Raw genomic sequence first — 25,715 nt, 5'->3', positions numbered from 1 at the left:
AAACTAAAATACTGAGAATAAAAATGTGTGTGTCCCATTGAGAAAACATTTTCTGAGTGCCCACTGAGCTCCACACACAATGGGAAAGCAGAAGAAGGATGGAAGTGGTAGAAGCCTGCATTCTAGTGAGGGAGCAAAACAACTCAACTGTAATGCACAGGAAAAAGTAAATGCTATAAAAGAAGAAGCCTAAATCAAGGGTTACGGGAGGACTTAATTTTGGAAGAAGGAACAGGAAAGAGAAAGTGGTCAGAAAAGGCTTGAGGGAGACTGCTTTTTGCTGGCTTTAGCGTGTGGTGGGCTTTCAACTGGCTGAGGACCAGGAGAAACATGCTTAGGGAGAGGGAGCTGGTCCACAAACAGGCCAGAAAGGCATGCATTATGAAGATGTGCCTTGCTAATTGAATTGCTTTTCTAAACAGTGGATGAAAAATAAAACAGAAACAGAGTGATTCTGTTAGTCAGGTGCCCTGGAAATAGGCTCTGAGATGGAGATTCTTGCACGGAAATAATGCCTATAAGAGACTGAGAATGTTATCCTTATCAAAATTCCAATGGCATTTTTCACAGAAATAGGAAAACTATCCTAAAATGTATATGGAACCACAAAGACCCTGAAAATCCAAAGCAATGTTGAGCAAAAGGAACAAAGCTGGGACCAGGCGTGGTGGCTCACACCTGTAATCCCAGCACTTTAGGAGGCCAAGGCAGACAGATAACCTGAGGTCAGGAGTTCAAGACGAGCCTGGCCAACATGGCGAAACCCCATCTCTACTAAAAATACAAAAATTAGCCAGGCACGGTGACAGGCATCTGTAATCCCAGCTACTCAGGAGGCTAAGGCAGGAGAATCACTTGAACTTGGGATGTGGAGCTTGTGGTAAGCTGAGATCATGCCACTGCACTCTAGCCTGGGCAACAGAGTGAGACTCCATCTCAAAAACAAGGAAGAACAAAGCTGGAGGCACCACACTGCCTGATTTCAGAATATACTACAAAGATACAATAATCAAAACAGCATGGTACTGGCATAAAAACAGATATGTAGACCAAATAGAACAGAATAGAGAGGCCAAAAATAAATCCACACATTTATAGTCAGCTGATCTGCAACAAAGCTGCCAAGAACATAACACAGGGAACGGACAGTCTCTTCAATAAATGGTATTGAGAAAACTGGATATCCACATGCAGAAAATGAAACTGGGCCTTATCTCACAACATACAAAAATCAACTCAAAATGAATTAAAGATTTAAATATAAGAACTGGAACTGTAAAACTACTAGAAGAAAACATAGGAGAAAACTACATGACATCGGCCTAGATAGTTTTGTTGTTGTTGTTGTTGTTGTTTTTGATACAACCCAAAAGGCACAGGCAACAAAAGCAAAACTAGATAAGTGAGATTATATTAAACTAAAAAGCTTCTGTATAGCAAAGGAAATAATCAATAGAGTGAAGAGATAACCCATGGAATGGAAGAAAATATTTGCAAACCAAAAATCCTATAAGAGTTAATATACAAAATATATACAGAACTCAATTCAATAGGAAGAAAACAAATAACCCATTTTTAAAATGGGCATGGCCAAACACAGTGGCTCATGCATGTAATCCCAGCTCTTTTGGAGGCAGAGAAGGGTGGATCACAAGGTCAGGAGATCGAGACCATCCTGGCTAACACGGTGAAACCCCGTCTCTACTAAAAATACAAAAAATTAGCCAGGCATGGTGGCGGGTGCCTGTAGTCCCAGCTACTCAGGAGACTGAGGCAGGAGAATGGCGTGAACCCAGGAGGCGGAGCTTGCAGTGAGCCAATATCACGCCACTGCACTCCAGCCTGGGCGACAGAGTGAGACTCCATCTCAAAAAAAAAAAAAAAAAAGAGGCAAAGGATCTGAATAGACATTTCTCAAAACAAGACATACAAATGACAAACAGGTACATTGAAAAGATGGTCAGCATCAGTAATCATCAAGGAGATGCAAATTAAAACCAGGATGAGATATCTCTTCACACCTATTAGAATGGCTATTATCAAAATGACACAAGATAGCAAGTGATACGGTTTGGCTGTGTCCCCACCCAAATCTCATCTTGAATTTTAATCTCCATAATCCCCACATGTCTAGGGAGAAACCTGGTGGGAGGTGATTGGATCACGAGGGTGGTTACCCTCGTGCAGTTCTCATGATAGTGAGTGAATTCTCATGAGATCTGATGGCTTTATAAGGGGCTCTTCCCCCTTAGTTCCTCACTCACTGTCTCTCACCTGCCACCATATAAGGTGTATCTCTTCCACTTCTGCCATGACTGTAAGTTTCCTGAGGCCTTCCCAGCCATGCAGAACTGTGAGTGAGTATTTTATACATTACCCAGTCTCAGGTAGTATCTTTATAGCAGTGTGAGAATGAACCAATACGGCAAGTGTTTGTGAGGATGTGGAAAAAGAGAACCCTTGCACACTGTTAGAGGGAGTGTAAATTAGTACAGCCATCATGGAAAACAGTATGGAGGTTCCTCAAAACATTAGAAATAGAGATATTGTATAATCCAGCAATCTCACTTCTGGGTATATAGATCCAAAGGAAATTAAATCAGTATGTTGAAGAGATATCTGTACTTTCATTTTCATTGCAGCATTATTCACAGTAGCCAAGACATAGAATCAACTTCAGTGTCCATCAGTGGATGAATGGATAAAGAAAATGTGGTAGATATACACAATGGAATACTATTCAGCCTCTAAAAAGAAGGAAATTGGCTGGGCACAGTGGCTCATGCCTATAATCCTAGCACTTTGAGAGACTGAGGCAAGAGGATCACTTGAGTGCAGGAGTTTCAGACCAGCCTGGGCAACACGGCAAGACCCTGTCTCTACCAAAAAATAAAAATAAAAAATGAAAAAAAGGAAATCCTCTCATTTTCTACAACATGGATGAACCTGGAGGACATTATGCTAAGTGAAATATACCAGTCACATAAACACAAATACTGCGTGATTTCACTCATATGTAGAATCTAAAGTCAAATTCACAGAAGCAGAGAGTAGAACGGTGTTTAGCAGGAGCCTGGGGAAGGAAAGTGGATTGAGAGATGTTGGTCAAAAGGCACAAAGTTTTGATGAGACAGGATGAATGAGTTCTGGAGATCCACTGCAGTATGGTGACGCTGGAAATAATAATGTATATTTGAAAATTGCTAAGGGAGTAGGTCTTAAATGTTCTCACCACAAAAACATGAGAAGCATGTGAGGTGATGGATATGCTAATAAGCTTGATTTAATCATCCCACAGGGTATAGCGTACATGTGTTGAAACATCACACTGCACACTATAAATATATGTAGTTTTTATTTGTCAGTTAGGCATTAATAACGCTGGAGGCAGGAAGAAAGAGGAAGAAACAGGGCTGGGCAGGAGAGGTTAGACTGCCTGGAGGAGGTCCCAGGTAATCTCCACTTGAGGCCAAGGAGCTAGGGCTTTGTGCCCGTGCATTAGCCAGCCCATGCAGGCTGCTGGAGAAAGGCGTAACCTTGAGCAAAGCTGCTACTGTCTGAGGCGGAGGGCAATTCCCAGGATGAGACCCAGCCATCAGTGGCTCACATCCCAGTGCCTGGGGAGAACCTGTTCTGTAGGAGGGTTGGGGCTGCACTCAGCAGCAGCCTCCACAGTGACCCATGATGTAGGGAAGGATAAATTCCAAAAATGTTTGAAAGTATTCGCATCATTGATGTCTATTTTAATTAAAAGAGCCAATGGGATTAAAAATCATGGTAAACTGATCCTTTGTAGCTCATAAGCGTGATGAGTAGGATTTCACACTCATGTGTGAGACGTGCCTCCCTCAAACCTTATAAATGATGATGGTACCTTAAAAAATAATCGTGGTCAACCACATAAGATTCCATGTGAATGTTTGTGGCATGTAAAAACATGACTTCCTGCTTGTATTAGGCTGTTCTTGCATTGCTATAAGGAAATACCTGAGGCTGGATAATTTTTAAGAGATTTAATTGACTCACAGTTCTGCAGACTGTACAGGAAGCATTGTGCTGGCATCTGCTTCTTGGGAAGCCCCGGGAAGCTTCTACTCATGATAGAGGGCGAAGTAGGAGTATGCACATCACATGACGAAAGCAGGAACAAGAGGGAGGTGAAGGGTAAGGTGCCACACACTTAACAACCAGATCTCACCAGTGCTCACTCACTAGGGCAGGGACAGCATCAAGCCATGAGGCATCCACCCCATGACCAAAGCACACCACCCACCATGCCTCGCCTCCAACACTGGGGATTCCATTTCAACCCGACATTCGAGCGCGATCAAATATTCAAACTGCATCGCTGGTGTTCTAATGAGTTAGAAGTTGAAGATGCACCAATATATGTAACGGAACGATAACGAGAGGACTGTAAGCCATTCCCATGGGTATGCCATCCCTCACGAAGGAGCAGAGCCAGCAGCCTACCCATCATTACAGGACTTGCACTGAGCTAGATCAGCAGTAGCAGAAACAGCTTTATACTGATGGGGACTACAAAGCTTTAACACCCAGGGCCACCAAATATTCACCCTTACACCCAGACCCTCATACACGTTTGCAAGACTGGAGAAGATGGGTCCGCCTGTTCCTGGCCATCGAGATGAATTGCCCTCCCTGTGGCAAGAATGAAACCCACAACTTGGGTGTTATTAGCGCAACCTCTCATCCAATTGACACCACCGGCCATAGATGACGATAATAAGAAAGTAAGGCAGACGCAGCTAAGCTGATAAGATACGTGCAAGTTGGAAAAACTAATTTCAGCTTAGAAAAACAGCACACTAATGAAGCTTTTAAAAATTAACTTTTGACTAAAGCTCATACAGAGAGGCAGTGTTGGTGAAAAACCACAGTAAACATCAAAACAAGCATGAGTTCAGAGTCTGGAAACGTAACCAGAGGTTATTGTTTTTAAATATACAGAGAAGACACACATATTTGTTTCCTGTTTATGATATATATATATATATATATATATATAAGAAAACAAGATAATTTTTTTTTTCAATCTACCAGTAATCAGTGTGACAAAAAATCCATGACGCTCTAGGAATCTGACCAGCTCTCCAGGCAATGGATTCTTCAAGTGAGAGCAACTTGAAGTACTTCTGGTGTCAGAAGATGCAGTCAGAGTCCCTGAGCCCAGAGGGTGTTCTTAATCTGTGCCTGAAAATGATTGAAATGGACACCAGTGGAGGCAGATAAACTCTGGAAATGTTTAAGCAGGCAAAAAAGAAAAAAATAATTGAAAAAGTAAACCTAGATGAGTACGTGGCACACAGCGGAGGCCTAACATGCCTCCGCAAAATTATGCTGGCAGTCAGTTTGTGACAAATAGATTAAGATAGTGCACCAATGCACTGCCATTAGGGTATGAATAGTAAACCACCTTTGTACCAAAGAATTCCTTTTTATGGAAAAAGTACAGTCAATTTTTTTTTTTTTAAACTTTCGGCAATACGGCAGAAGTAAAGGAACCGCAGTAAACAAACATGATTATTTTTATAACATTTCGCAAAGTAAAAGTTTCAGCTGAAAATAAAAAGAAACCTTTATAAATTGGAATAAATGCAGACTGGAGTCATTCTGTAGCACAGTGACCAACATTTGGACACATCACATGAGTCTTAAAGGTCACAGAATGAGTCTAGTTATATATGTTTTTCCATTCCAGACAGCTTGAAATTTAGTGTCTAATTCGAAAGTCCAAAAGTATGAAACTCCTGAAAATAAGCTTCCCAAATGACTAGTTTACTTTCTCCGTGGAACTTAAAATAGGATGGAAGGGAAGTCTAATTCTGAGAAAGTAGAATCTCCTTCTGATGTTTTGTTTATAAAAATAGTAAACACTTTACTACAGTAAAAAGGGCTAAATTTCATATCTCTATTTAAAAGCATTTGCAGGCCAGGCATCTGCTGGCTCACACCTGTAATCCCAATGCTCTGGGAGGCTGAGGCAGGAGGATCACTTGAGTCTAGGAGTTCAAGACCAGCCTAGTCAACATAGTGAGACCGCCGTCTCTACAGAAAGTTACCCCGGGGAGAGGTGGTGCGCACCTGTAGTGCGCTGAGGCAAGAGGATCACTGGAGCCCAGGAATTGGAGGCTACGGTGAGCCATAATCGTGCCACTGCACTCCAGCCTGGGTGACAGAGTGAGACCCCTGCCTCTAAAAAAAAACCCCACAACAACAACAAATAAAACAAATAAAAACAGTATTTGTGGTCCCTTTCAAAGCACAGATTCTTCTGCTTCTCAGAACACTCAGATTGCATCTGATCTTTGCTTGCCAGAATCATCATTTTATGGCTTAGCAAGTTGTTGTCTGCAGGCTTTGCCCCGGTAATGGTTCCAAAGCCGTTCAGCCACAGCTCGAATAACCTGCACCCGGAGCACAAACGTGGCATCCGCAGTCAAGCACCACCGTTCCCCTTCAGTCTCGTGACTTTGTGAAGTAGTAATCCCACACCTGTCAAATGCTGTCGGAAGAGACCCTTGAATAGTCCGAGGAGAACCCTCCTCTGGGAAGACATTTGGGACAGAAGAATTTTCCTTAAGAAGGAAGAAAAGACAGATGAGGAAAGCGCTGACTTCATCTCATGAGGACCAACAGGCTCCACAATTCCTTTAGCGGCTGCGTCAGCAAGACACCCAGAACTGTCTCCAGGCGACAGCAGAGGTCGGTTTCAGGTCCACAGAGTCCCACTAAGCTCCTATAATTGAGAACCTAATTCAATTCTAACCTGATGGTGAAATTATTCAACGGTTTGCTTCTGGGCATTGAAATAAATAATAAAAAGCAGCAAATGTAATACTGCCATTGTTGACATTCTCTACAGTGGCATCAGAAACTCCTCAAAGTTCTGTTTACTTCCAAGTGGCCATCTTCTTAGAACATTGTCCGCTGTGCAAGCTCTTTGCAAAGAGAACTTATGTCTATATACGTAATATTTGTGCCATGCATTACAGTTTTTAAAGAGCTTAGCAAATATGAATCTTCTTTACTACACAGCACTCCTTTAAGGTAAAGCTTTCAATAACCGATTTTTTAATCTCTTCATTGTAGCACAGGTAACTGTGTCCTTATGTTGGGAAATTATGCCCCTTAGAATACCAGTTATTCCAATTTATCAGCCTAAAGTGTGTATGGATTACTTACTCTAAGTCTACACACATAGCATTTTTTAGTGTAATAAAATATTCACTATTTTAATGGACAAAACATCCCAAAGAGATTCTACTTTCTCAGAATTAGACTTGCCTTTCCTCCTCCTATTTTAAGTTCCAGGGAGAAAATACACTAGTTATTTGGAAAGCTTATTCTCAGTGGAGTTTTAGAGTTCTGACTTTTGAATAGACATTAAATTTCATGCCATCTAGAATGGAAAAACATATATCACAAGACTCATTCCATGGCCTTTAAGACTTATTTGATGTGTCCAAATGTGTCCAAGTATGTGTCTACATGTCTGTTTATTGCTGATGGAAACAGCAACAGTAATTCACCTTCGAAATCCCTCAAACGTGGCTGAAGAAACAAGTAAAGAACGCGGGACGGTGTGTAATGCCGAACTGCCGCAGGTGCAGAGTTAGGGAGGAAAACACCCAGAAGGTTGTCAGAGCCTCAGACATTCAGAAAAGGCTTCCTGGAGGAGAGAGGCCTCCAAGTAGGCCTCGAAAGCCAGTATTTAGAGAGAGAGGAGGAGGTAGGTAAGGTGTCCCTGCCAGGAATTCCAGCCTTGTGAAAGAAGCCTGCAGGAAAGAAATGAAGATCCTACTGAGATGGCAGAGGAGAGAGGTCAAGGGTGCCGCAACCTTCAGGCACAACTAGGAAGATCCCTGCAAAGGCAACAGCTCCTCTGGGCCAGTAGAGAAAGTGGAGACCCCAAACAGGGGCTCTCAGGATAGGATGGGGCTATGGCTGGGAGCAGCACCACCTGTGGGAGGCTGGCAAGGCGGGCAGGCCCACAGGGGAGCCGTGGCTTGCCAGCTGGGCTTTCTCCTGCTGGCAGTACCGGTGTCCTCCAAAATTGCTTCCTGCGGTTTTCCTATTTCTCTTAACTTCATCCACTATCTTTTCTCGTGTCCTGTGACCCACTCACTGCCATGCCGCTGAACATGCTGTTAGAACAAGAAAACAACAGTCTGTGTTATGTTAAGCACATCCTGCTCAATCCTGGCCAGAGTTCCCTGCCCATACGCTTTATAAAGCGGTGGACAGTCCCCAGGTGGGCTCGCTGGGAGTCTGCACTGGCGCTGCATGCAGGAGAGCCCTGGGCTGCTCTGACCACACTGACGTGCTGGGTTGTCACGCCCTGCACGGATGCAGACAATTCCACACAGATGGATCAGCAACTTTGCAGGTCTTGACAACTATGAGCCCAGATCCGCTTAGCCAGGATGCCTCAACAAAAGGTGACTTCACATAGGGTGGCTTGAAAAGGCAAGCAATCCTGGCTGACTGCATCCCTTCCCCAGGACCAGCACCCACCGGGTGACTCCTTTTACCCTTAACAAACTCCATCTGCCAGTCAGAGCCCCTCATCCATGAGCCTGCATAGTTCAAAATCACCCTCAACACACAGAGATCCGTTTGCCTCTCTGCGGTGGGACCCGACAGGTGCAAGAGCCTCTCTAGAGCATTGGCTGCAGGTTGGTCATGATAAAACCTCACCCAAGAATGCTGAGCATGCGGTTACCGCACGTAAACAAGTCCCAGCTTCACTCTCAGCTGGAGCTGGCACGACGTTGGTATTTCTGTAATGCTGCATTGGCAGAATTTCATCTGCAGTATATGTTGAAACAGACAGATAATTATTTAGAACAAATAAATAAGCTGCTTCTGAACATGGCTTGAAGTGGGCACTGACGTGCTGGGACTCTCAGGCCAGCCTCTACCACCCAAGGCGGCTCTCTACAGAACACAAAGGCCCAGCCTGGAAGGGAGTGGCTGAGGTGAGTGCCTCAGGACAGGCCAGCACAGTGATGTTCATTCCAAGAATACTTATGATGAAGAGAACCCCGGAGAGCTGAAGATTAGCGTCAGTCACACTTTTATAATAGAGAAGAGCTCACCTGCGCCAGGTGTCGTGTCCCGCTGGGCCTGGCTACTCCAGAGGCTCCTCTGCTGCCGCAACGTGCCCAAGCCCCGACCTGCAAGTCCTCTGAGAGACTAGCTCTTAGCTCCAGCCTGCGTGTCAGACCAAAGCACACACTTTGTCCACTTCTTACTATGTTTAGTAAGAAGGGAAGGAGAAGGGAAGAAAATGAGGAAAGGAGAAACAAAGGAAGAGGAGAAGGAAGAAGGCAGTGCAGTGAGGGAAGGGAAAGGTGGGAAGATGTGGAAATAAGGACCAGAGACAAAAGAAGGGGCAGAGGAAGGTGGCTCTGTGGTCCTGGCCTTGTTTCTGGCAAAACACACTTACACTTTGAGGGTGCTCCGCTTCCCTAAGGCACACCAGGGAAGGTCAGCAGTTTTCCTGCGGACCAGTGAGAAGAGGAACCCTGTTCAGGAAGAGTAGGCAAGAGGAAGAGACAAAAGCGATTGATTCCCTGAGGTGCCAGAGCAGGAAGAACAGTCCAGGCATGGCCTGAGAGCAGAGCAAGGTAAAGAGCACCCCTCACCTACAACCCAGCTCACGCTCCCAGCAGGAGGCCCTGGCCCTGCACAGCCAGCCCCTCCACCTCTCCTCCAGGAGCCTCCACCCCTGAAACCAGCCCTCAGCCCTCTCCCACCTCTGCTCCTCTGGCTGAAATACTGCCCCTCACACCAGGGCCACATCCCTCTGGGACTGCAGCTGGAGTGGCCCTGCCAGTGTAGCCAAGGGTATCTCCCAGGAGCAGATGGTCTCAGCAACTTCAAACACATTTTCTGTGAAGTTTTCTCTTGTATTGTGATGTTACAGAATATTCTCAGCAGGAATCTGTCCCCCGTGAAGTATTCTTTGCTGCAATCCATCTTCAGTTCACAATGGGAATAACCTGCTCACCATCCTTTGTATTTTTCTCACCTGCTTTCATGTTTTTTACATCTCTGTTAGGATACTTACATTATTTAGGGATAAAGCTGAAGGTGTGTGAAAGGATGGATGAAGAGATGGCTGAACTGATGGATGAACAGAAAGTGCACCTACCAGTAAAAACAGAGGGATGGAGTAGAATGCAGGAGGCCGGAGGCTGCAAGAGGCATTTTACTGTTGACCTAGATGGTAATTTGGAGAGAGAGAGAGAGAGAGAAATGATACCAGCCTTGAACTTGAGAGATGCCATTTTCTAAATTACCCTGTGTGGCTAAATGACTTTGCATACTAGCCCAAAGAAATAACTGCCATGCATTCCATTGTGTGAAAAAACATATTACGAGTTCAAGAAAATAAGAGGAAACATTTTAACATCAAGATGGGAAGGGATAAAGACAAACCAAGAGACGATGGAGGGGGCTGGATGCAGCTGTCCACATGAGAAATGGCGGTGGCTTCTGTGTGTTAGGGGCAAAGGAGATGGAGAAAATGGAAATACTTGAAAAATACTGAAGACATATAAAGGACAGATCCTAATGACAGAGAATTGTGAGTGAGGGAGAAGGACGAGTAAAAAATAACTTCTGGATTTCTGTTCTGAAAACGAAATTCTGAAAGGGGAAATGGAATGACGAGCAAGTTTGCAGGGAGGGAGGGAAATTGTAAGTTGCCCTGTCCTTCGTGGTTAAGATTTCACCAAATGGGAGACATTCAAATAGAAATGTTCCCTGAATAACAGGACATTTTGTCCTGGGACTCAACAAGAAATGCCAGGTGGGAAATAATAGATTTTATTCAGCCATTCAAGAGTGTTCAGGTCTTGGGGGATAACTATCGTCATTAATGGAAGAGCACTCTTGTCACTGATGATAGAGATGGTCCATAGAAAGTGACACAGGGCAGGGACAGAAGATGATCTAGGGTGCAGTTCTGAGTCTCACCCTCTGCTGTGGTTTGGGTATGTTTGGATATAGCTTGTTTGGTGCCACCAAGTCTCATGTTGAAATTTGGTCCCCAGTGTTTGAAGTGAGGCCTGGCGGGAGGTGGTTGGATCATGGGGGCAGATCCCTCGTGAATGCCTTGGTGCCATTCTCAGGGGAGTGAATTCTCATGGGAGTGGGTGAGGTCTCACTCTTAGTTCCTGCAGAAACTGGTTGTTGAAGAGAACCTGGCAGCTCCTCCTCTCTCTCTTGCTTCCTCTCTGGCCATGTGATCTCTGCACACACCAGCTCCTCTTCATCTTCCACAATAAATGCAGCTCCTCCTCTCTCTCTTGCTTCCTCTGTGGCCATGTGATCTCTGCACACACCAGCTCCTCTTCATCTTCCACAATAAATGGAAGCTTCCTGAGGCCCTCACCAGAAGCAGATGCTGCTGCCATGTTTCTTATATAGCCTGTAGAACCATGAGCCATGATAAACCTCTTTTCCTTAAACATTATCCAGCCTCAGCATTCATTTATAGCAGTCCCAGCAGACTAAAACAGCTACATTTAAGGGACAGATGACTCCCTTAAAGGAGAGCAAGCAGATGCAGCCAAAGATGTAGGTCAAAAACGACGAGAGTTTAGTTCTATGGGAACCAAAAGAAGAATGTTTTAAACAAAGAGAGCAGAGTCACAAATTTCTCTTGAAGGCAAAGTAAAATAAAGGCTGAAAAGTGTCCATTGAACTGAGCAACAATGCTGTCTAGGGGAAAGCAGTTTTCATACAGAGGTAAAACAGAAGCCAGATTATAATGGGTAAAAACAATAAGTAAGCGTTGAGGAACAGAGCAAGTACAGGCAACTCTTTTTTAAAAGTTGATTTTGAAGAAGGAAAGTGGGGCCAAATGTTGGTAGGGTTTTGGGGTTAGACAGAGACTTGTTAGTTTTAAGATGAAAAGACATGACTATGTTTAAATGAAGAAAGATATGAGCTCCATGTAACTGAAGGTACAAAAAAGAAAGGCTATAATCTGTTGTACAAGGCCCCTGAGGAGGTGGGAAGACATAGCAAAAGGATTTGTCTGAAATGAAAAGGGGCTCACCTCTTCCATCGTAAGCCGGCTGAATGGGAGTTGTGGGCATGACTCGAGCAGTTCAGACACACCACATTTCCTGCTGCTCTCTGATATCCCCAAACCTGTCCTATTTCCCCTTTTGCATGTGATAGTCTAATGATAATCCTGAAGCATATACAGATATATTTATTCTCCATTGATAAAGCATCATATAATCTTCTGGAGACATAGGCTCCATTAAAATAATTTCTCAATTTCCCCATTGTACGTAGCCAGCCACTAAAATATCACTTGACTAAGAGTAGGTGGTGTTGGTGACTAGAAAATGTATGTCTTGAGAGTATGGTGTTCTTTTACTTGTAGAATATGAAATATCTGCTTCCAGATTCCTCAAGGTCCTTCTCCTTGGGTTTTTGTCTTGCCAGCTCATGCCATTCATCCCCTGTGTTAATGTCTATAGAACAGCAAGGAAATGTGTCTAAAATTCAACAGCTTGCCAGCACCTAAGAGAAATTATCAGAAATATTGTCAACTTCCTCTTAAATATTTCTCTCTGGAAAATTTTTTTAATTTCACAAGGTTTTATCATCTATATTATAGGGATTTGTTTTTAATTCTTCACAATTTCCTTACACTCCTCCAAAAGAATGTTTAACATGTACAGTTTTCTTTTTCAATTCTGCCCTTGCTGAGTCAATTTATAGTGGGGTTTGATATTTTATTATTGTCAAATATTGCTTATAAGAGAGAGGCTTTGGGTTGGTAACAACTAAACACTAAAATAAAAATAAAGAAAAAAGTTTTTTGTTTTTTTTCTTTTAAAAAAAGAGAGGCTTTGGGAAAACTGGCAAACTTTCTGCTCTTCTAAAGGTTACTTGTTATATGACTGATCTCCAAGCATTTATTTATCTGGAAAAATCTGTTTGTGATTCTGCATATGTCAGGGCAACAATGGCTGCAACATACTTTGAAAGATGGTGGGATATGCTACACAGGGTACTGTACAAACCTCAAGGCAAATCATGTTAAATAGAACTGTTCTCCTCCCATCTGTCAAAGCACACCTATTTTTCTTCAAACCAAAATGTAGTTTGACCTCCAAGTAGGTTTCCTAAACAACCCTGCCTTTCTCCGTTCCTCCTAGTGCCACCTTGAGCTGCCTTCTTCTGAATACTCTTTCATTTATTGGTAATTGTGACTTACTTATGTATACTAATGCCTTGCTAGCATCTTTCCCCTTTTGGAAATTAATCTCAGCAGAAACTGAGTTGAATCTCTTCTATGTATTCCTAAGCATAAGTGTCCTTTGAGCACTCCATAAATATTTGTCTACTGACTGGTTGAAGATTTAGTCTCACACAAGTGCAGGTGAGCTTCATCTCATTTTGGAACTCTGATGGAAAGTATGACTGTGTTACACAAGATTCTGGGTCTTTCCCTACCCTCGGGTGAATAAAGAGCCATAATCAATTAAAAATGTCTGCTATAGGACTGAAAAGATGGCAAGAAGAGGTGGAGACTGTGCCACTGTACCAAGAGTTTGCCACTTCTTTTTAATGGGGCATTGAATGGTTGCTTGTATTAGTCCGTTTTCACACTGCTATAAAGAACTACCTGAGACTGGGTAATTTATAAAGAAAAAAGGTTTAATTGACTCATAGGCTGTACAGGACGCATGGCTGGGGAGGCCTCAAGAAACTTACAATCATGGCAGGAGGTGAAGGGGAAGCCAGCCCATCTTACATGACTTGAGCAGGAGGGAGAGGGCAAAGGGGGAAGTGCTACACACTTTCACAACAACCAGATGTCATGAGAACTTACTATCATGAGAACAGCAAGGGGAAAGGTCCCCCCCCATGATCCAATCACCTTCCACGAGGCCCCTCTCCCAACATTGGGGATTACAATTCAATGTGAGATTTGGCTGGGGACCCAGAGCCAAACCATATCGTTGATGATTTAATACAAGCTTTTGAGATACGTAATGTGTAGATATTTTCTTTAATTACTTAGCATGATGAATTTCATCAACCCTAAATATGTATCAGTGGTTTGATTGGTTAGGTGGTGGGTGGGGTTTCTTTTGTGGGGGGTGGATTTACCCTCCATGTCTTTAGTCTGACAGTATAACTTTTGGTCATGTGATTGTTTCATAAAATATACTGGTATTGCATACATCCTAATTTGCAGTAATTTTATTTTCTTGATAGGTACAGTCTTCTGTAAATGGATTTTTATCTTAGAAAGTATTTTTATATACATATTTTCTACCAATGTAGCTAATTTGACTAGATGTTATTAAATAGGGAGAAAATCTAGCTCTAGTTCATGTTTTCTTTTACTTAAGGAAAACAAAAATGCTGAACTTTTGTTGAAAATGAATGCAAGGCCAACAGTAACAGTACTCAAAATATAAGAATGTCCTTAAGTAAATTGGAGTTGCCTCTTTGTCACCCCAGTTACTGTCTCTAAAGCCACATTTCTGTTCTCATAAGATAGGTTATATGAAAAGAAATTGAAGCATCATAAATTATATTAATGTAAGATCACAAATTAATCACTTTATAACCTATTTTCTCTTGAAAATTCTTTCTTTATAGAAGTTCTACCAGAAAATGGCTCACACTATTGAACTTAATAGGTTATTACTACATGTTTTGTTCGGTAATCTAAGCCAAGTCATCAGGAAAAGATTATAGTTACCAGCTCCCATTGTCCTGTTTGACATCAATGAGAAGATGCTTTATTTATATTTTCATGTGTTATTTATTCCTGTCAGAAGATATATCCATTTTACATGCAGCTAAAATTCCTGGGGCTTTTCATTGATCAACTAAACACAGGATGTGCTTTAAGGAAGAGCTGTGGAAGGGAGTATTGCCAAACCCTTTTAGTAAAATTGAAATTATATTTTCTTGGTTAACTGAAAAAGACAATGTTCATGATGGTGTGGACTAGCATCAGAATTAATTTTACCCTACAATTGAATTTATGGTCAAAGTGTCATATTCCTATTATTTAAGAATGTATTGTGTTATATCTTAAAATTTATTAGCTGAGTAAATATTTATATGCATGGTATAATGGAATAAAAGAAGGAGCAATGGAGTCTTTATTTCAATAAGTGAGTTTTATGTACAATAGTAAATAATTAAATCCAATTGATTCCAGAACTCATAAGGCACTTCTTCTGTAAGGATAAATGACGTATTGGTGTTTGACTGAGTCTATAACTTATAACAGTATCGTACTTGGGAGGAAGAATTTGAATACAAGGGCAGAACAGAATTTGAATCTAGTTTAAATGAGAGAAAATCTTTGTAAAGTGTTGGCATAATGAAGGAAGAAGTGATTTGACATTGGCATAGATTCTCTCTGCTGTCAAAGATCTGAAGAAGTCGTTTCATCCCATTGCCCCACACTGGGCATTTTAGCCAGTTGACTGCTGGTGGTCTCAGACAAAGAAGGAACACTTTCAACACCACCATCAAGGACTTTCATAGTCTTGATTCTTATACTTTGAATAACTCTTCTTTGAGTTCTATTAACATTCATCTTTATTTTTCTCAGTATTGTAGGATAAAATGTTTAGACTTCCTGTAATTTTTTTTTCTCATGTGAAAGGCTAAAAAAAAATGGTGTGTCTTCTGTATTTCTATCAGTCACTCTTTCTTCTTTGTCCTTCATACTTGAGTTAATCCGTCTCATGCTTCAACTTTACTTTTGACGTGTAATCACCCATGTTGTTTTGCCATCTCTAATGATGGAAGTGAGTTTGGTGGAAGCAAAGATGGTGTTTGTCTGTGTCTATATCCCCAACTACTGACCTAGTGGTCGCACTTAGCATGTGGTAAAAGCTTCTGAAAGAAGCATTTCAAAGTTTAGTTCCAAATTCCATCACCTTGATCAGTTACTTAATAAGGCACTTATTCTTTTTGAATATTTTTCTCATTTATAAAATGAGGCTAATAATAATCTTCTCTCTGGGTTTTCATGACAAGCAAAATAATGATTGAGAGATTTGTACCGTGTAAGATATGATTATTTTTCTAACCTTCAACTGGAAGAAATTCTGTCAAGACACGGTTTTAAGTTTCCAAGTGGTATATTTCTGTGCATTCTGTTGGCATTCAATACTTACTGCCCACTGAAATGAGTCTTCTTCTTTTATCATAATCTTCTTAAGGTGCTTGCCTGGCCTCTTGGTTTCAAGGACCACCTCTATAAGAGACTCCACAATCTACACTTCAATGCTTGATCACTTACTTTTGCCCAGAATCATGTCTGTAAGAGTTAGCTCCACCAGAATTTTGTCCAGGAGTCCTTAGGTGGACGCCTTGCTGCTTCTCCCTGCTACAATTCAGCCTCTCCAAGTGCAACCTCTGTCCTTCTTGTCACCAGATGGTGTGGGCACAGCTGGCTGTTCATTGCCCCTCCTGCTCCCATGGCCACCCCAACCCCTACACACACACTCACACTCCCACATACACACACACTCACACCCCCACCCCTACACCCTACACACACACAGACACTCACACATACACACACACTCACACCTCCACCCCTACACACACACTCACACATACACACACCTCCACCCCTACACACATACTCACACCCCCTACTCCTACACACACACTCCCACTCCCACATACACACACATACCTCCACCCCTACACACACACTCACACATACACACACACTCACACCTCCACCCCTACACACACACTCCCACATACACACACACTCACACCTCCACCCCTACACACACTCACACATACACACACTCACACCTCCACCCCTACACACACACTCACATATACACACACCCCCACCCCTACACACACACTCACACACATACACACACACTCACACCACCACCCCTACACACACACTCACACATACACACTCACACCTCCACCCCTACACACACACTCCCACTCCCACATACACACACACTCACACCCCACCCTTACACACATGCACACACATTCACACTCCCACTCCCACCCCTACTTCCACACTACACACACTCACATACACACACACACTCTCACTCTCACACTCCCACCCCGACATACACACTCTGACACACTCACACCGTCACACTCTCACACTTCCATCCATAACACACTCACACTCCCATCCTCACATACACTCACACTCCCATCCTCACATACACATACACACACACTCACACCCCCATGCCCACATACACATACACACACCTTCACCCCTACTTCTACAGACCCTTACACACACATACACACACATTCACACCACCATCCCTACTCATACACACACACGCACACTCACCCTGGCTCACAAGCACGCTGTTCCCAGAGCTCTACTTTGGAGACAGCGGTGGCTCCCTGGTGCCACACCTGTGCCCCCGCCAGGCCTGTGGGGTGGGCGGGATGCTAATGCCTGGCATTGGCGAGAGATGTCTGGGAGAAGGCAAGGGGGACATGCAAGGGACGATTCGGGGGTGCATGAAGAAAGAAACCCATGGAATATGAAAGCTGTGATGGGGACAGAAAATTTAAGAAAAAGCAGAAATTTTGTTTAAAGATTTAGGAAAAGTTTGGCTGTTGAAGAAACAAGCTCTGTACTCCCCTCCTCGTGAAGACTTCCATAAAATCTATACTGTTTTTTTTTTTTTTTTTTTGAGACGGAGTCTCACGCTGTTGCCCAGGCTGGAGTGCAGTGGCGCGATCTCGGCTCACTGCAAGCTCCGCCTCCCGGGTTCCCGCCATTCTCCTGCCTCAGCCTCCTGAGTAGCTGGGACTATAGGCGCCCGCCACCGCGCCCGGCTAATTTTTTTTTGTATTTTTAGTAGAGACGGGGTTTCACTGTGGTCTCGATCTCCTGACCTTGTGATCCGCCCGCCTCGGCCTCCCAAAGTGCTGGGATTACAGGCTTGAGCCACCGCGCCCGGCCTAAAATCTATACTGTTTAAAGCTGCTTTTGGTGTTGAGCGTTGGAGTCTGTGAGTACAGGGTGAGGTCACGGGGTCAAACGGTCACCTTGCCTGCTGCCCTGTGGGGTGACTCCCACCTCCTTGGTCCCCTCCTCCCCAACCACCTGGCTGGGAGAGGGCTCCTACCCTCCCGCTTCGGACTGCGTTCTCGCTTTCACTCAGATCTCATGCTACTAAACACAAATAATCTCGTTTGCCCTTTTGTTTGGGTTTTTGGCACATACGTGGTGGGGCCTCTTCAACTGTAGAGTCATTAACCCTAGACTCCTGGTTCACGGAGTCAACAGCCGACTGTGCCGTCCTCACCCAAACGTGGTCCACTCCGGCTCTGCCCATGTTTGCCGCGTGACCTCGACCAGGTTCCCCCCTCGGGTAAACGAGGGCTGCCTCAGGCTTCCCTCCTCGCCCGTAGCAAAGGGTCTTGCCCTTTTGCTTCTGCATCATAAAAGCACTCATGTTCCAGAAAGACGTCTCATAACATCTGCTTGAAATTTTACGCCCCAAAATTGGACTTTTCTTACTAATTTCTAATTCTTCTCAAAAGGCAACTCAAGTCTGTCTATGTGACGTATTTAACTGCCAATCTTTCTCCAATTCTTAATGTAAATTTTACAGAAAATTGATATTTGATATTTTTAGGCATGTTTTCTAGTGAAAGATAAGATTTTATATACCACGTAAATTTCATGAACTGAGAGAGGGGAAGAAAAAAGGTGAAAGGTACTGCTGAACCTGCACACTGCAACAGTTTAATTTAAAGGTATGATAGGCTGTCATTGGGGAAAAAAATCAGTAAAATATCCAAATGTTCACTTAACATATTTTCAACAAAATCTAATTTTTTTCTCCTCAAGTCTTTGTGTGTGATTTACACACCAAGAAAAGCAGAAAGGATGACAGGTTCAATTACAAAGCTAAGTCTTGAACTTTGTGGTCATTTCGCTTTTAACAGGTGTGTGTGTGTAATACACAGCCCTTCCATGATCATCTGACCCGGCCCTCTTGGGAGATGTGGCCCGGGCTCCAGGTGCCCTCATACCCTGCACTGTTTTGACACAATACATGCCTGGGGACTAGGGTTTCGGAAAAAGGACCTGGAGGGCTGAGCTGGCAGCTGGAAAGGCAGGGTTAGGGATGGGGACAGAGCTGGGAGTCACTCTACAGTTTGGTCTGGGTAGATGTGGGGGGTGATCTGAGTTGAGGTACATGTTTATAGCTTTTGAATGGAGAAGGTAGGAGGTTGATTCCTGGCAACCAGTTGAGAACCATAAAGTGGGTGTGTAGAAGGCGAAAGGGGAAAAACGGGTGAATGAGAGGCCACGGTAAACCCAAAGGCGGGGCACAGGCTGGGGTTGGAACAGAGGAATCTGTTCAAACGCCAAGTCCAGTCCCCATCTGGCATTCCCGACATTCATACCCATTTGTGAGTAAATCTGGCAACGAAAGTGAAGGGGGAGACATGAGGGTGGGCTCAGACACAGAAACAGTCATGTCACTGCCTAATGGCTTTTTTCCAAGTTAAAACAATTTTTTTAAACCAACAATGTTAGCCGAGGCAAAGCTGTTAAAAAAAAAAAAAAAAAGATTTTTTAAACTTATTGAGCTATAATTTGTTACTGATTTCATCCATTCAACAAAAAACTTGGGATCAAATATTAGAAAATTAAATTAGGTTCATTCACAACCAAAGATCTTTTCTCTTGCCCTATGGACCTGCTGAGTCGAAATTCCATTTTCCATCTCCTCACAGCATTTTAGGTAAATGATTATCGTCCGATGAATTCCACTAAAAGCAAATCACTAACGGATAGATCAGCACCATTCTTCTCTTAATTAATGCCACTGTGTGTTGTGTATGTAACAAATGCAAATTATCAAATAGGGCAACATTGATTTTCTTTCCATGCATTCCTCAGTACCATTCAAATGCGTTTTGGAAACCACCCTGGACTGGGAGATTGCAATCACTGTACCATTTTCCTCTTGATTTATAGGGCTCAATTATCTTTCGTTGGTTATATGAAATGTCTTTTCTAATAAAAGAGCCAAAAAGTGAGAGACAGCGTTTCTAGCATCAGGCACAGAAGGGTGTGTGATAATATCAAATTTCCTATGGTTTAGCAAACATTGACAAATAGGGGAAATTAGGATTGTTCATCCAATATGTTTTGGCCTCAAAGGATTCAGCTAATAAAGTAACTAGAAAAATTAAATATGCGTAAACCAAGCCGCAGCACCTTTAGAATACTTAACAGATTACCGAGTTGTGTCATTTATAGCAATGAATGTTTTCAGGCTCCAAGCAAAAAATTTATTTTTCACTTTACTTGAAAAGAAGATGATGCCTCCAAATATCACAGGGAATTATTTCTTTTGTGTCCAAATGAGTTCAGATCTAAACCAACATTTAAATGGGCTTCAGTCATGAATTACAAAATGCAGTTGAAATGAGTATTGTTTTGCTGATAGTTTAGTCTGAAAGCAATTGTCTTTTTCCCTACAGATACAGTGCCTCCTTGATTAAGTGGTTTTTAGTTATTTTTTCATAACAGCCCATTATTTGTTTGAATAAATAAATTAACCTGGGGAGACCAACCATGGTCCTGACCCGCACTGGACTTTTCTGTCTCTAAGTAAGGCGTGGTCCAGGAGTCATAGGTTATGTGATGTACCACTGGCTGGTGCCACTGACTCCACTCTGAGTCCTGAAGCTGTGGGCCTGTTATTAAACAAATGTCCTGAACACCCAAGTCTCCCTGGGCCCCCAGCTGGCTGTTGTTGACAGTGCCACACAGTCAGTGTGAGGACAGAAGTTCCATGGGGAAAGGGGAGGGGCATGTGCCTGGCACCAAGTTACGCCTTCAGTAGAAGTGTGTCCAGCATGCGAATGTTCACGTACACTCTGCGTTTGTGTTGCACAGTGGTACCCAAGCATGTGCCTGCACCCCCAACAAGCTTCTTGGGGTTTCCATTAAGGACATTTCCAAGCTCCCAAGTCACTTCCTGTGTGTGTCAGAAGTGGCTCTTTTCATTTCCAAGACCGTGTAGCTGATTGGCATCTATACATGTACCCACACACCCACACACACAGCAGGGGCTGTGGGATGGTGGGCCACCCCTCAGCTCCTCCTCTGTGGGTCCCCAGTCACCACCTAACCCACCCCAGTGTTCTCCTCCAGGTTCTGGTCCTGTCTGTCCATCCGCTGAATAACTAAAGATGCTTAGAGTCTAAAAAAAACCTTGAGTGAAACCCTGAAACAGTAACCTGAAGGAAATTTTATTATTATCTAATTTAGAAGAGAAACAAGTGTCTTAATTGTCTCCTTGTTTTAACCAATAAAAGAGATTCCACCTGGGTCTCCAAGGCCCAGCTGCCAAGAGTTAGTAACTGAGGCTAGAGAAGCTATCTCACCCTGGTTAAATAAACAGGGTCCGTGATTGATGATGTCTGTACAAACACGAAATGTAGTCAAACAGAGTAAGCAGAGACTGAGCAAGCATTTACTAATATGTGGCCATCTGACAAAGCATTCTTACATTTGTAGTCTTTAATTTGACACAGAGATTTTGTCTGTCATGTCTTTGGCCACTTTTGTGTGTTCATGCCGTGATTCACAAAGAGGAATGACTTCAGTGCCATGTACGATGGTATTTCAAACAAAACCGAGTGTCGTAATCTGGAATATAGTTTCCATTTCATTTTATAGGACAATATAGAGCAGTTTGTTTCATACCATTCATTTAAATCATTTTCAGTAGGGTTTTTTTTCCTAAAAGAAAAACTTTCTGAAGTCTCTTTCTTAATTTCTTCAGTTGCCTTAGGTTTGGGCGGAGCTGATTGATGACGTGTTTCTATGTGAGCTTCATCGAGCATCTGCCCTTGCATCATCTAGTATTTTCTGTAACGTCGGGCCAAGGAGACCTAATGTGTGCACTTTACGTGCACATTTTGGACACCGAAAATACACTGCCGTGCCTTGCAATTGCACAAATCATTTAAGAGCCCCTCTGTCAGGGGAATAAGCTACCTCCCTTTGTCATGCACTGTGTTCTGTATTTTAGAAAGGCCCGGCACTGACCATATTTCCTCCCACTAGGCCCCATGCCATCAGCACAAGAGCTTGTGAGGCTGAACCCAAGCCCCAGAAATCAGAAGTTCCATACTGTGGGAGCTCTAAGTATCTCATTTAGGACTCCACGAAATATTGCTTCATTTCTCAATATGTCTATCCTCCAAAGGCACCAACTCATTCAGTTGCTAAACTAATTCTTCATTTTGATGTAAGTTTTTGGGAGAATAGAAGTGAGCAGTCCTAAAATGAAAGTGTTTTTTAAACAATAATGGTGCCGGAACATGAGACTTTTAACCTTGGCAAACAAAGTATTTTAGCCACAAAAAATTGCAGAGCTATAAGAAATTCCTGAAAACTTCAATAGAGAAAAAGTAATTCCCCGTTACGTTTTCCTTTTTAGTAACCCATTGACAAAGAAGCGAACTGTCCTCCGTGTTAGTGAAGGGCGGAGGTCCAGACTTGCTCCTTGTCTTTCTACCATTTTCTACCATCGTTGTTTGTAAAAGTCTAATCTTTATTTTAAGTCAGTTTATGCTTCCCGGACTAAACTCTGCAACAAATAATATGAATGTCACACATTTAATCATTTGTAATTAATTCCAAACTAAGTAAAACAAGGACTTGTGAAAGTTGTTTTTCCCCGAGGATGTTCTACTTACATTTAGTAATAGGTTATTATGGCTTTATCTTTTAAAGACTACTTTCGGGGCCGGGCGCGGTGGCTCAAGCCTGTAATCCCAGCACTTTGGGAGGCCGAGGCGGGTGGATCACGAGGTCAGGAGATCGAGACCATCCTGGCTAACATGGTGAAACCCCGTCTCTACTAAAAATACAAAAAACTAGCCGGGCGTGGTGGCGGGCGCCTGTAGTCCCAGCTACTCGGAGGCTGAGGCAGGAGAATGGTGTGAACCTGGGAGGCGGAGCTTGCAGTGAGCCGAGATCGCGCCACTGCACTCCAGCCTGGGTGACACAGCGCGAGACTCCGTCTCAAAAAAAAAAAAAAAAAAGAAAGAAAAAAAAAAAAAAAAGACTACTTTCGGGGCCCTTTTTAACTTACTTCTGTTAAACTACTCTTGGAAACTATCGATTCTATAAACTATCCCGTTTTCAGAAACATCAAATTTTGTGCCTGAATTATAATTATAGCCTGAAATCAAATATAATTTAGCACATTATCAGACTGGGGGTACTTTTAATACTAATCAGGGAGGACCCTCACTAAATATGGCTTCGTTCATTCAAAAAATTGCACAGAGCAGGCATCTCCATAACAGGTTTGGAGAGCTGCGTGTTCATATGGTTTGTTGTAAGTCAGCCATTAAGGAAACAGAATGAATCACAGCGTTCATAGAGATGCAGCCTCAGTCCTCTTCTCCTATTTATCTGCGTTCATTCCCTTGGCCATCTCAGATTCAGCCTCACAGTTGTCCACACTGTCTCTGCACTGATGGATCCCACATTTGACACCCCTCTCCCCACCACCCACTCTGAGCTTCTAACTCCTGTGTCTGACTTCCTAATCAGCCGCTGTGCTTGGATGTCCAGTAGGCCTTTTAAACTGAAGGTGCTCAAGACAACTCTTGACTCCATCTCTGGGCATTTTCTGCCCCAACTCAGGCCTCTAGCCACCTAACTAAATGGGACCACTATCTATGATTTACCAAGAACCATAAAGTTACCTTGACGTCTTCATTCCTTCACCTTTACCTCCTACCTCCAAATTCTGCAACAGCAAAGCGTTGCTCTACTCCACGGTCTTCATGAATCTGCTCACCCCTCAGCGCCTCCACCTCTGCCTCTCGCCTGGATTGCTACAACGGCTTCTAAAAAGTCCCTCTGCTTCCGGGACAGCCCATCATCCACTCCGTTACCAGAATGGTCTTTCTCAAAGTTCAATGAGATTTTGTCACTCCCTTGCTTAACATCCTCCAATGATATTCCATGATGCTTAGAATCAATGTCAGTGCCCTTACCTTTGCATATAAGACATAACATCACCTAACCCTAGGTATCTCCCTGACTCCCATCTCGTCTCTTTCTTATTCGATATTCTCCAGTTGCATCAGAGGTCTTGCTGCTCTTCCAGCACACCAAGCTTGATGCTGCCTCAGGGCCTTTGCACCAGCTCCATCTTCTGCCTGGACACTCTCGCCCTGGTTCTGCGCATGGCTCCTTTCTCCTTTTTGTTTGGATTGCTGCTGAAATGCTACCTCCACATGGAGGCTTTCTAAGTGATCCAGACCTACAGGCTCGGGCACATTCTATCCCCTCACTCTGTTTTCTTCTTCATAATATTTACATCATCTGAAAGATGTAATGTTTACATAGTCATTTGCTTAATACCTGCAAGATTCTGCCAACTAGAGAGGCAGCATCCGAGAACAGGGGCTCTGTCCCACTCTGCATCAGCTGCCTCATGCCCAGGGGGTGCTCGGTAAGCATTTCTGATGATTATGTGACGTTAGAAGCCATCACTTACATACACTTTTTCTCAATCCTTGTTCAACGTTTACACATATTTATTTTTTCACCTTTTTTTCACAAAGGATTTGAAACAGCTTTAAGCAAAAACGAGTACAATAAAAGTCAAAAATAGAAAACCTAGCACCAAGGAAAAAAAATACAGGAAAAAAAAAAAAACCCAAAGCAAGGTGGTCAGTTACACTATCATGAGAAAGTAGGAAAGCAGAAAATATACCGTGCTTTAACAGAATAAGACTTCCTAAGATAAAATTCTAAGTGAAGGTTCTCCAGCAAGCTTTCACACAGTAACAGGGCAATGTCCTCAGCAGTATTTGTAAAGCAAATGCAGTGGGTCTTTTCAAATGGCTGTTTCTTTGATCATGGCCAAGGGCCCAAAAGAAAATGCAGTATAATGAAGGGGGATCATTAAGGGGCTGAGTTCATACGCTCCAAGAATAGAGTGCTCTGGTATCCTTACTTGAACCAAGAAATGACTTCCATTCTAGAAGGTTTACCTAATAACATAGCCAGCATTATTTATTGCTAAGAATTAAGGGGAGTTTCATAATTCAATGAAAATAAGGCATTAAAGAAATGCTGGTGTAAATATGTGTCCACTCAAATTGCTGTAGCTAGAAACCTTCAACCTGCCACAGGCCTGCCACAGCCTGGAGGAGCACTCCTTATGTGCTTTCTGTGAGTATTCTTCCATATATTTCCTATTCCCTTAGAAAAATATGGGATAAAGCTTAAACCTGGTATACTTGCTTCCATCCAGTCCTTCATTTCTGCTCCTTGTTTATGATACCAGTCTTAGTTTACTTACCTATAAAAATAGGTATTATTATTTAAAACTTTCAGAGATATTAAGAATTGCAATGTACTTTAGCATTGTGTACTTTATCTTCTGAAAAATTAAAATGCAAAATTATCATCATGATGGATCTTCTGTCACATACAGATTGTGAAATTCAGGAGTTGGTATTGAGCAGAACCTGCTTCTAACAATTTTAAGACTTCCTTTGACCACAGTTTGATCAGGTCCCAGGAGCACGCTCTAGTTTTAAAAGCATTACTTAAAAAAGCACTCCTGGGCCGGGCGCGGTGGCTCACGCCTGTAATCCCAGCA

General features: G+C 43.0%; 1 protein-coding gene and 1 pseudogene across 1 annotated transcript in view; both read left to right on the top strand.

Annotated features, from left to right (window-relative positions):
• Positions 1–25,715, top strand: part of PACRG (parkin coregulated) — a 588,979-nt gene that overhangs the window by 497,236 nt on the left and 66,028 nt on the right. The gene's annotated exons all lie outside the window — the stretch shown is intronic.
• LOC114677925 (small nucleolar RNA U13) lies at positions 3,786–3,881 on the top strand (annotated as a pseudogene).

This window comes from Macaca mulatta, chromosome 4 (assembly GCF_049350105.2).
Source record: "Macaca mulatta isolate MMU2019108-1 chromosome 4, T2T-MMU8v2.0, whole genome shotgun sequence".
NCBI lineage: Eukaryota > Metazoa > Chordata > Mammalia > Primates > Cercopithecidae > Macaca > Macaca mulatta.
This window is presented reverse-complemented; position numbering and strand designations above follow the sequence as displayed.